The following is a 13,729-nucleotide window of genomic DNA, read 5'->3' as shown; positions in this document are numbered from 1 at the left end:
TTCTTAATTTAACAACTTTTTTGGAAGGTTAAAAATAAACGGAGACATTTTAATAACCGGATATTCTCAAATAATAAATATGTCTTTGTCGCTTTAGCACTGAATATATGCTTGTCTATTTCACAAGGTGAATTGAAGTAGAAAATAATTTTCATATGCAGGTGTGGTAAAAGAAAAACCGATATAATGGCATTTGCGACATTGTTGTGAGATTAGAGGAAAGTCTTTTGTTCATGTTTATTACTTACACTTTTTGTTTATTATTCTTCTTCTTCTGCTGCGTGTCCTTTAATGGATGTTTGCGATCACATTTGTCCACCCTTCCCTATAACGTATGGTACGCATTGTCCTCAGTCCTGTCCACTGGCCTAAGTTGCGGAGCCATGATATCTTTTTCCTGCCGATTCCTCTCTTTCCCTCAAACTTCCCCTCAATTGGTACCTCTCATTGCGTATTACGTGGCCCAGGTATGCTGTCGACATCTTTGGTTCTTCGTGCAGTCCATGGAATCCTCAGTACACGCCTATAGATTCTCATCTCGATGTCCATCCCTCCATGCCATAAAGCAATACTGTCCACACATAGCATTTGACAATTCTAATTCTCAAGCCAAGATTGGAATCAGTATTGATGAGCACTTTTTTGAATTTTATGAACGCACTGCGGGCACATTTTCAATCCGTTATCTGATTTCTGTATCTGATTCCCAGTTTTCACACAGCCACGTTTATTTACTGGCTCTATTGGTTGATTCTCATATGTTAGGCTTGAGTTTTAAAATTCTTGTGGCTTTCGCGCAATTATCATGAAATTAGTCTTCTTGGTGTAGATATTGAGGCCCATGTTCTTACTGCATTCTCCGACAGTCCCAAGCATATCCCGCAAATCCTCCCTGTTATCTGCAATTAGAACTGTGTCGTCCGCATAACGAATATTGTTGATCCATACACCATTCACCTTACTGCCCACGTTGCGTTCTTCTAGGGCTTCCTGAAAGATTGCTTCAGAATATAAATTGAAGAGAAGTGGAGAAAGAACACATCCTTGTCTGATCCCTCTACAAATTGTTCTTGCTTCTGTGAGATGGCTACCAACTCTGACTTCAGCCATTTGGTTCCAGTATAGGCTATGTGCTATGTCCAATCTATTTAGGATTTGGATCAGTTTATGATGTTGGACTCTGTCGAATGCCTTTTCATAATCGATGAAACACAGCATTACGTCCTTTCTCTGATCGTTGCAGTTCTGAATCAGTAATTGTGTCGCAACTAATGTTTCTCTCGTGCCTAAAGCTCGTTTGAATCCAAATTGTGTGGATCCGATGTTTCTTTCGCACTTTATTGATATTCTGTAATGGATAATCTTAAGGAATATCTTCAGTGTTTGAGCAACTCTACAGGTATGCGGTCTGGGCCAATCGACTTTCTATCTTTCGATTTATTGATCGCTCTTATAATTTCCTCTTTTGTGGTCCAGAGAAGCTTTTGTCGTCTACATTTTCACAGAAGGTCTTTCATCGGCAAAAAGGTTGCTAATATAGTTTTCCCATATAATTTTACGCTGTTGATCATCCTGCGCTAATTCTCCCTGATCGTTTTCTACATTAGAGAATGGACTCTTTCTATATAAGTAATTTTAAATAAAAGTGTTTATTATTATGTTATAATTGATTCATATATTGCCATTTTGTTAGAAGTCATTAGTCAGGATTTCAGATAACAGGGATACAGGCTACAGCATCTGAATGACCATAAAAAATGGTAACTAGTAATAGATAAAGTAAAAGAATCAAGATGTAACTCTAATATTTATCTCTTCTTAATGAATAATAAATGGAAAAAGGGTACAGATGTCCAAACAAAATTGAAAAGACTTTTCCTGTGTCAAAAAGTAGTTCTTGTTATTTGACCTGAAATTCTAAACTAATATTGTAGAATAGTTAGGACTTGACACAAAAAAGTAAACTTTTTGTTGATTGGTTGCAAATAAAAGTACACAAATCAACTACACACAATCCTGTAGGTAGACTGAAATCAAAGTGGTAAACGTGCAAAATTTTAGTGTTCGTCATTTTGCAAATCCAATTTCGGACCAAAATCCGGCACATACACAACAGTTTTGCATAAAAACACAAGAGCCAAGGCAAGCTTTGTACTGTATTTTTTGGCCTTGTGGAAATGTTATGCAAAACGTGACAGTTATGTATATTATGTATAGAGAGGCCAGGTCGTATTTTTTAGGTTGTTTAGTGGTTTATGCTAAACGAAATTCTTGTCACGTTCGTTAACTTTTGCTGGAAAAAAAGTTTTTAGTCTACTTAATTTAATAAGTTTGATAAGTCTAATTGAAAGTGAAATAGTAATTAATTTTTGACTTGGTAGTAATTACTGAATCCAGTAGCAAATAAACAGTTTTTCTTAAAAGAATAGCGAAGTAAATAGTTATTTTTAAAACCCATATCCAATACATAGAAACAAGTGTGAAATGTCAAAACAAAATTTGCGAAAAAAACTTGGAACCTCTCAAGCTTAATGATGTCTCGGTCTTCCCAATTTTCACACACACACACAGACTCATACAAAAACCAAACTATTTATAAGTTACTACTTATGTATTCCGCAACACAGGATCTACTAAAAATACCTTTCATTAATTAGGCTTATGGGTATATATAGGATGCGGTTCGTAAACCAACGAGAAGGTCAATAAATCTCCCAAGTTAATGAACACCAAGTTTTGACTTTTCATCTGGAGAATGTATGTGTGTATATTAAGTGTCGAATCCGAAGGAGAATTATAGTGGGACTTATTATAGATTGTTTTGGGTTTCTTATTGGTTAGAAGCACAGAAGTCTAAAGTAGTGATATCAATTTTTGGATAAAATTTCAGGAGAATATCTGGCAAATGATCTTCACAGGAAACATTTAGCTATACAATATTACTTTGTTACACCAATTATTACTCTTATTTATTAATGTCTATGCTTTGTTTTTATCTAGAATATTTTTTCTTCTTTACTAGCTTCGAACTATTTTCTTGTTTATATCCACTTATGGCTTCTTCAAACGACAGAATTGCATAAGCTGCTGAGGTCATAATTAATGCTTTTCTTTGGTAAATAAACGTTTCTTCCACTTTTTGTTTTTCTCGTTTCCTCACGCAAATCTTTCTTCTTAACACTTTCTTCTTAAGTTTTATCTCTTTCCAAGGCTTCCTCTTTAATTTTCTTGTTCTCTTGTGCATCAGTGTGGATCATAGGTATAGTCACACATATACACTATTATTTATATTTTGCCTAATTGATAAATAAAAACAAGAAAATTAAAATTATGATATTGATAGTGATGGGTAAATTACCGGTAAAGTAAATATTTTACTTTACCAGGAAAGTTTGACCGGTAAATTACCAGTACTTACTGGTAAATTACAAATACCGTGTTTTTGGCACACCGTTTTTCTCCCTGACTGTACCAAAATTTGCAGTGTTTTTCTCAGGATATTGGATAGGAAATTTAATAAGGATTCCAAACATGTGCTGAAAAGAGTAATTTTCTCACTCCAAGTGGATTTTACAGGCGATTTTGTCCCTGACTGTCTTTTCAAACTATGTTTCTGTCAGTTCAAATTTTGACACCACTTTTCTCCCTGACTGTACCAAATTTTGTAGTGTTTTTTTAGAATACCAGATACAAAATTTAATGAGAATTCTAAAAATGTGCTTAAAACAGTCATTTTCTCACTCCAAGTGGATTTTATATGCGATCTTGTCCCTGACGGTCTTTTCAAACTGTGTTTCTGACAGTTCAAACTTTGTCACCACTTTTCTCCTTGACTGTATCAAATTTTGTAGTGTTTTTTTCGAATACTAGATACAAAATTTAATGACAATTCTAAAAATGTGCTTAAAACAGTCATTTTCTCACTCCAAGTGGGTTTTACAGGAGATTTTGTTCCTGACTGTCTTTTCAAACTGTGTTTCTGTCAGTTCAAACTTTGACACCGCTTTTCTCCTTGACTGTATCAAATTTTGTAGTGTTTTTTTCGAATACTAGAAACAAAATTTAATGACAATTCTAAAAATGTGCTTAAAACAGTCATTTTCTCACTCCAAGTGGGTTTTACAGGAGATTTTGTTCCTGACTGTCTTTTCAAACTGTGTTTCTGTCAGTTCAAACTTTGACACCGCTTTTCTCCATGACTATACCAAAATTTGTGGTGTTTTTTTAGGATATTGGACAGAAAATTTAATGAGAATTCTAAAAATGTGCTTAAAACAGTCATTTTCTCACTTCAAGTGGATTTTACAGGCGATTTTGCCTCTGACATTCCTTTCAAACTGTGTTTCTGACAGTTCAAATTTGGACACCGCTTTTCTCCGTGACTGTACCAAATTTTATAGTGGTTTTTCACGTCACTGGATAAGAAATTTAATGAGCATTTCAAAAAAGTTCTTAAAACAATCATTTTCTCACTCCAAGTGGATTTTAAAGGTGATTTTGTCCCTGACTGTCTTTTCAAACAGTGCTTCTGTCAGTTCAAAATTTTACACTGCTTTTCTCCCTGACTGTACCAAATTTTGTAGTGTTTTTTTAGAATACTAGATACAAAATTTAACGAGAATTCTAAAAATGTGCTTAAAACAGTCATTTTCTCACTACAAGTGGATTTTACAGGTGATTTTGTCCCTGACTGTCTTTTCAAACTGTGTTTCTGACAGTTCAAACTTTGACACCGCTTTTCTCCTTGACTGTATCAAATTTTGTAGTGTTTTTTTCGAATACTAGATACAAAATTTAATGACAATTCTAAAGATGTGCTTAAAACAGTCATTTTCTCACTGCAAGTGGATTTTACAGGCGATTTTGTCCCTGACATTCCTTTCAAACTGTGTTTCTGACTGTAATGTTTTTTTAATGTATTGGATAAGAAATTTAATGAGGATTCCAAAAATATGCTTAAGACTGTAATTTTCTCACTACTACTACTCTCACGTGAGTTTGACAAGCAATTTTGTCTGTGACTGTCAGACTGTGCGCAAACGTTGCAAAAATTAGGGTTTGGGAAAGTTTTCTTGCAGTATTCCATACACAACGTCTTTCTGAAATTTATGAGAGTTATTTTGACAGTGGTCACGTGACTGCCTAGCTAAATTATCCTCGAAAACCACGTGATATCTGTGACTATGACAAAAATGTCAAAATTTGCTTAGAATTTCCAAGAATTAATACAATTTTCTTATAGATTTCGAAACAAGATGTGTTTCTGTTGTTTTAAAAGATTATGTTTAACTGGCATGAAATACAATTTGGCCGGGTCCAGGTAATTTGGCTATTTGGACAGTTACGGACCTGAAACTCACACTAGGGACAGTTAAAATTATTGAATTTAAAATTCAAGGTAAAACTTCAAAATTTTTGGAAAAAATTCTAGTTTCAACCAAACGACAATAACCAAGAAGGAAATTGAAAAAAATGTGTTTAACTGGAATTAAATACAATTTGACTAAGTAATTTTGGTAAGTGGGCAGTTACGGACCTGAAACTTACACTAGGGGCAGTAAGTTGAACCTACAATTTAGGGCAGTACTGCAAAAACGGTTCATCCCTATCCAATTATATTATTTTTTTCGTTCTTTTTACCTTCTTCTGAGTTTCCAGATCATATTAAGCTCACAATGGATGAAAAATGGTCTGTCTATGGAATTTTATATTATTTTGAAACAATAATTGTTTCTACCTCGATTAGTATTAATACTTTGTTTGATTGTTTTTATTCGGTATGGAGATTTCTAGTAATTTTTTTTTCAGCAGTGTACAAAGCTTTACTATTAGACATTATTATGTATTTTTGTTTTTTTTCATGCAAAACTTTCTCTTTTTCACTCCTTTTCTCATACATTTCTTTTGATTCTAAGACAATTGTTAACTGAAAGTTTTACATTTAAAACGACTATTTATCTGATTCTTCAGTTTTCTTTTTTATTGTCTCTCTTTACGTTACAATACAAACACGTTGTTAATAATTTTCTAAAATTAAGCATTTTCACACAACTGTAATTTTGTTTCACTAAAATCGTATTATTTTTGTTAGTTATTCAATTATCAATTATTCGTGGATTGATCCTTCTGCTTGGACTTTATAAGTTTGTAATTCCAAACATTGCCAAAATATTACTAACAGTTTGAGTCGTTTGTCAGATTGATGGGCCTATAATTTGTCCATACGACTGTCCACATGTGATACATTGTTCTTGTTAATGTATCGGTTTTGGAAACATTACCAGTGACAGTTTACAGCAAGGGGTTTAATGTAAACGGATAGGATGGAAGGGTAAAGTACTGATGGGACTATATTTTGTTCAATTAAAGAATTGATCAAAGTGTCAAAGTACAGTGTTGTTAGTAACGTAATTTTCATTGAAACAATCTACCAGATTGTAGTAGTGCAATTCGTGAATTCCTTCAAACTGCACTCGTGAAAATGCTTCTGGCAGAACAAAAACAAAATTTTCAAATAAAATACTCTTTTAAGTTTATGAAAAATGACACGATCCAGGAACAAAACCGTCTTTTTCCGACACGTACAATCAACTGTAAAGAATCTATGTCGATTTATCCCCAGTGAATGGTCGAAATCACATATCGTCAATTTCATAGACGCAATCAAATAACAATTTTTACGGTCTGGCAAACGCATTTATTTTAGTCGATTAATGGCGACAATCTGGATGAAGTTCCGTTACGTGATTCCTATAAAATGACTGAAATTAATTTTTTCTCTTGTCCAAATGGTAGTAGTTAATGTTGTTAAGTGTAGGTGATTTTACTACCTACAAGCTGCTGAGAACTTAATTACAGTCGACAGAAATTGCAGTCGTAAACATACATTTAACTGCCAGTACAAAACATCAGGACAGTTTGGGTGGTCTATTAAACACTAGTCGGATAAAATTGAATAACAAGACAAAAAAAAACGTAATTAAAGAACAAATTACTAATGAGGGTTCTTTGAAAAGACTCTTTTTGCCCTAAGAACTGAAGCATTAATAATTTAACAAATAGTAACCCAAAGTGCGGAGATCTTCATTATAGATAGTAGGAAACACATTTCGCAGCAAGTTTAGATTAAAAGGAACAAATGGTTTTCATTATCTCTTATTTCATTTTCGCTAGTGTAAGTTGGGTCAATAATTTTTGTCCTGTAGCCCGGTTATGTGTATTGTACTCTAAAATGTAGAAAACAGGTCAGGAACAAAATTTTGTTTATTGCTATATTGATTGAAAACTTCTTATTAACAATATTTGTTTTACTGGTGTTTTATGTGGAAAACATTTACAAAAATTTTATTCACAGATGTACTTTTTAGTTAATTTAGGAACATTCTCCTTTAATGACCAGGAACTCTATATTCAAACTTCAAATTAGGGCAATTTTTCCGTTTCAAACCACTGATTTGTATGCCAACATAAACTTAATACTAAACCTGAAATCCGTCGAGATTAAAACAAATTTCGATTTCGATTTTTTTTAATCTAGTCGGGTTTACAAATAGGTAAATAACGGCTACAAAAATCCGTACGGATAATGAACAAAAATATCACGGTAATATTATTCAGACAAATATTGGTTTGTATTTGTATGATATACGAATGGTGCCGAGTTTGGAAAACAAATAAAACGCCAAAAAGTTTGATTGCATCGAATCTATCTCGACTCTACCTCCAGTGTATTAATTCGGAAACGAATAACATGATTTTCCTATTTGCAACTTTGATACTCTCCAAAGACCTTTTGGAAAGTCAAATAAGGATTATTTAACAACCTAACTAATATTGAGAGATTTTGACGAAAATAACTATGATGTTCAAAGCTATTTTTATAATAACAGATTGATAATTTTCTATCAAACCTGCAGCAAAAATGTGTCACTTTATTCAAGATTTGATATTCAATTTGGTAGAGATAATTTTAGACAACGTTAGTATAGAAGAACTAAAACTACTTTCTAATCATTCTTCCCAACCTAATACTCATGATATGCAGTTAGCCAATGCAGCTGGCAGTTACGTCATGGTGTGCTCCGCCATATTGAAATATATCCTGTCAAAGATTACTCTAGCATGTTCTTTACTCCTTTATAGTATTAGAAGTTTAGGGTCCTGAACCTTTTAAGAGTTTTTAAAATTGACAAGAAACTCTAAATTTGACAGATACCGTTAAAATTATTCTGGAAATGCCAGATGCCACTAAATACTACTGAAAACCTTTCAAAAATTGACAAAATACCCGACAATATTTCTAGCAATACCAAGTCTTTAAACACTACTGCAAAGTTTAGCAGATGACCCTACAAGTGCTCTAAATCTTCCAAGAATTTTTTAACGCTGTCAAAGGCCTGTTAAATACTATTGAAATTCTTCAAAAATTGCCAGAATCTTCTACAATTTTTGTAGCCATGACAAAAGTTTCTAAGTACTATTGAAAACACTCTGAAAGTTGCCAAAAACCTCTACAATTTTTCCAAAAATTACTATCAATTATTAATACAATCTTTTTCGTAATGCCATAAATCTCTAAATACTACTGGAACATCACAAAATTACAACCAATTCCCTATACCTTCCAAGAATTGTTGAAAATTGTCAGAAGCTTCCAAATAATACTGGAAACCTCCCAAAAATTGCCAGAGGCTTCTAAATACTACTGAACATCCCACAAATTGGCAAAAGTTTTAGCAAGTGCCCTAAACCATCCCAGAATTGTTTTGAATGTGCCAGAGGCAACAAGTATTTTAAACCAGCCAAACATTTTTCAAAATGGCCTGAAATCTCTAAACTACTATTGGAATCATCCCAGAAATTCGCCATGGGCCTGCATAAGTGTCCTAAACCATCCAAGAAATTTTTAAAATTATTATGGACCTCTACAAATCTTCTACACATCTAAGAACTACTGAAAACTGCCAAAATCACAAGTGTCCTAAACCATCCCAAAATTTTGTTGAAATTGCCAGAGGCTTCTACAAGGGTCCTTAATGATTCAAGAGTTTTTAAAAATTGTCAGAGACTTCTACAACTGTTTTAAATTAGCCAAAATTTCTGGAGGCATCTAAATACTACTGAAATTGCCATAGGCTTCTTTCTACAAGTGTCCTAAGTCATTCAGGATTTTTTTTTAAATTGTCAAATGGCTTCTACAATTGTTTAAATCAGCCAAGAACTTTTCAAAATATGCCAGAAGTCTCTAAATACTACTGAAAACATCCCAAAAACTGCCAAAAGTCTCTACAAGTGCCCTAAACTATACAAGCATTTTTAAAAGATTCCAATAATTGCCAAAGTCTCTACAAGTGTCCTAAATTTACTAAGAAATTTTAAAAATTGTCAGAAGCCATCCGAACATAACTGGAACATCTTCCAAAAGTTGACAACCTTCTAGCAATACCAGAAGTCTCTTAATAATACTGAGAACAATTCAAAATTTGCCAAAAACCTCTACAAGTGCTCTAAACTACTACAAGTGTCCTAAACCATCTAAAAATGTTTTAAAAATATCAGAAAAATTGCCATAAGTCTCTACAAGTGTCCTAAATCGTCTAAGAAGTTGTACAAATTGTCAGAAGCCTTCGAACATAACTAGAACACCCTCCAAAAGTTGCTAAAAATTTTCTACCAATACCAGAAGTCTCTCAATAATACTGAGAACAATTCAAAATTAGCCAAAAACCTCTACAAGTGCTCTGAACTACTACAAGTGTCCTAAATCTTCTAAAAAGTTGTAAAAATTGTCAGAGGCCTTTGAACATAACTGGAAAACCTTCCAAAAGTTGACCAAAGTCGCTACAAATTTTCTAGCAATACCGGAAGTCTCTTAATGATACTGAGAACATTTCAAAATTTGCCAAAAACCTCTACAAGTGCTCTAAATTACTACAAGTGTCCTAAACCATACAAATTTTTTTAAAAAACACTACAAAAATTGCCACAAGTCTCTACAAGTGTCCTAAATCTTCTAAGAAGTTGTAAAAATTGTCAGAAGCCTTCGAACATAACTGGAACACCTTCCAAAAGTTGACAAAAGTCGCTACAAATTTTCTACCAATACCAGAAGTCTCTTAATAATACTGAGAACATTTCAAAATTTGCCAAAAATCTCTACAAGTGTCCTAAACTACTACAAGTGTCCTAAACCATCTAAAAATGTTTTAAAAAACACTACCAAATTGCCACAAGTAGTAGTACTAAAATCATTTCAAAATTTTCCAAAAACTTCTACCTAAACTACCTAATAATTTTTTAAATTTTCAAAGCACTCTAAATACTACTGAAAACTAAAATTTTGAAAATGAGAAGTTTCTCATTATTGCATCTCAAATGCCAGAGGAATAGAAATCTAGAACCATTTTGAAGAGTTGCCAGAGGTTTTTAGGGCTGATTACACCGACATATTTAAGGGCACCCTAGACTAGATTTTAACTTGACTGTGACATTTTGCACATGATCTGTCACAGTCAAATCGCAACTTATAACAATGACATCTGGTGGCAACAATATATAAAAATTAGAGCTGTATAAACTTGATAACATCGTTTATGCTCAGTAGCTTGATTTTCATACAAATTATCCTGTTTATATTTTGTAATAACAGCTTAGTTGTGATAGCAACTAACCGGTAATCTTTTCAATTTTCATGTCTGTTAAGTGTCTCTTTGAAAGATTTCGTTCGCTCTCCAACTTGTTTTACGCTTTTCTTCTCAAAAAACATTTTAATTAAAACTACCGTTCTTGTTGGCATTTGTAATTCAATGCAATTTATTGTTCCCCGATATTATTACGGTTGCATAAGTCTTTGAGCAGTCAACTATTAGTTACCAGCCAGTCTGGCGTTCTATTCGGCGGTCTTTCGATTCAAATTCTGGTCCTGGGGACAGCCAAGGCGGAAACTATAGACTGTTTCAAAAAGGACTAATTTATCAACCAGAGCGGCATGGAAACTGGGCACGGTCGCAATAATAGGAGCACGCTTTCCAGTTTCTGTAGTGTAAACACCTACAGCGTTACGGTTTGCAATTTAAGTTATTAATGGACGATGTCGGCGAAGCTGAAATAGTTCGAGTCAGTGATACGTTCCGCGTCGTTATGATCACAGCTCTTGTCACTTCAATGTGTATGTAGATTGCATGTTTATCGTCGATTTACTAGAGCATCTGCTCCATCTATTGTGTACATACAATACCCTTAAACGTAAAGCAAAGCTTTATTATTGCATCAATGTTTTATCAGATATTTTGGTGTTAAGGTCAAGACGAATACAGAAGATTCATCATCCTGAGTCAAGAATCAGACATGAGTCTGTCAAAAAAAAGCTCAATGCTTTGAGAATTCAGCAACTTTAATGGTGAAAGCTATTAAATGAATACTTCAGAACGGTCTCAAAGTATATAAGACTGTATACCAGACTGCCTAGCTAAATTACCCTCTAAAACCTCTCGATCTGCCACTAATGTCGAAACTATCATAATTTAACTAAAACTTGCAAGAATTAAAGTTTAACACAGTTTTCGAAACAGGACGTGTGTCTGAAGTTTATGACAGTTATTTTGACAATTGTCACGTGACTGTCTAGCTAAATAATGTTCTAAAATCACGTGACAACTGTCATTAACGTCAAAACTGTTAAACTGTGCTAAAAAGTTGCAAAAATCAGAATTTAGAAAAGTTTTCTTACTGTATTTGATATAAAACGCGTTTCTGAGATTTACGACAGTTATTTTGACAATTGTCACGTGACGATCTAGCTAAATAGTGTTCTAAAATCACGTGATAACTGTCATTAACGTCAATACTGTCAAACTAAGCTCAAAAGTTGCAAAAATCGGTGTTTAGAAAAGTTTTCTAGCAGTATTTGATGAAAGCTATTAAATGAATACTTCAGAACGGTATCAAAGTACATAAAAAAATCTAGTGCAAAATTATGTAGACAAACAGCACTGTTCAGAACATTTCTAACTTGAAACTGACTGAAAGTGAAATAGAAATATTTACTGTAATAAGCTAGAAAGAAAAAGATTTATGGCTGAAGAGACTATATTATTGTCAAATGACCATTTTTGCAATTTCGATTGTTTTGGGTCGAGATCGATAACATTTTAAGAATCCCGCTACTGATTACATTTATGTATGACGTAGCTAACTTTGAGCGTTGCTATTGGATGTAATAATTTCCACATTTTTGACTTTTGACATGGTTTACGACGTTGACATCTCAATTGCGGTTAGGTTTTGTATATGTAGGGTTAGGTTCAAAATTAGGACATTGCTGCTCTATTTCAATAACGTTTGAAAGAGAAGATGCACGTACACTGTTTAACAACGATGTCAATAACATCAAAAAAGAAGGTTTTTTAGTAATTTACAGGACTAAGAAAATGCGTGAATAAATTCAAATCGTCGGTTTTGCCGCGTGTATGACGCGGACAACTTTCAGCAGTTTTATTGGCTATGGCTGTCTGATGGTTGACAGCATCATAACCTCACAAGTCACAAGTCTGCAGATTCCAATGTTGCCAAATAACACGTTTTATAGCACGAACTAAACTGGCAACACTAAAGCAGGCCTAGAAAAAGCTGATGATACGAGTGGCTCCTCGCACCTAATTGGTTGAAAGCCGTCTACGTCATATCTAGCGGGCGTTTTAAATGTTACTATGAAATTTTAATTTTTTTATTTAATTCTTGTTATGTTAGACTTAGTACAAGGCAATCTCTTACCCGTTTATTGGTACAATTTTTTTCGGACTAAAAGTGTGTATTTTTAAAAATAAAAAAACCATGCGAGACGCCCATTCTATTCCAGATTTGACGTTTTCAACAGATTCTCTGCTAATCAGTCATACCTGGAAACTTCGTTTTGTTGACGAGCAAAAACGTAACCGAGTAATAAATAAGAGGACTATTTTCGCAAAGCCGACTTAAACCGTGGCTGTGGAGGTAATTAGCTCAACAGAAAAATGAAACGGAGCAATAAGAGCAGTTCGAGTGGAGGCAATTTGAGTGACAGTAATGGAAAGTGTCTCGCTTGGTTCAGGCACACGATGGATTGCGCCACATTTGTAAAGTTGACTGAACCGTAGGAAATAAAAACAATTTTCTTCTTTGTCTTTCGCATATGTTTAGTATTTTCACTCGTTTCGTTCGTAACTAAAATTGACTGTTTAAACTGGCCCTTAAACAGACATAATATTGACTCAAACCAAGACCGAATTCGTTTTAGCGCTCCATGGAGCAAATGAGACGTCCTAATGACGTAATTTGACAGTTGTTCAAATTATGATTTTGACAAATTACGTCATCCTGACGTCACATTCGCTCTACTCGATCCATGGAGTGTAAAAACGAATACAGTCAAAAATGTTTGTCAATAAAGTTCACTTTAGTTTCATATGATTGTTTATTACAATAATAAGATTTTTCTCGTGTCTGTTAAGGGTTTCATGTTTAGTTAACCACAAGTTTAACTGAACTGTGAAAAACCTACTTTCAGACACTTATATAAGTCGGAAATTATATTATAAACTCTTTCTTATCTTTTAATATAATTAATGGTTATAAGGCTCAATTAATAACTACAAACTGACACTTACTGAATACTAAACTGACTCTTTTAAAACAAATTAAATGGATGTCAATAAGTATCAATTTTGTTTCTCATCACTGTTTGTTATAATGG

The 13,729-nt window shown here is 33.6% G+C and overlaps 1 protein-coding gene across 5 annotated transcripts in view; it reads right to left on the bottom strand.

Moving 5' to 3' along the window:
• The window catches only part of Grip (Glutamate receptor interacting protein), a 121,662-nt gene that overhangs the window by 54,553 nt on the left and 53,380 nt on the right, over positions 1-13,729 (bottom strand). The gene's annotated exons all lie outside the window — the stretch shown is intronic.

The sequence above is a fragment of the Ips typographus genome, linkage group LG8, assembly GCF_016097725.1.
Source record: "Ips typographus isolate SLU linkage group LG8, UJ_Ityp_2.0, whole genome shotgun sequence".
In the NCBI taxonomy this organism is placed as follows: Eukaryota; Metazoa; Arthropoda; class Insecta; order Coleoptera; family Curculionidae; genus Ips; species Ips typographus.
This window is presented reverse-complemented; position numbering and strand designations above follow the sequence as displayed.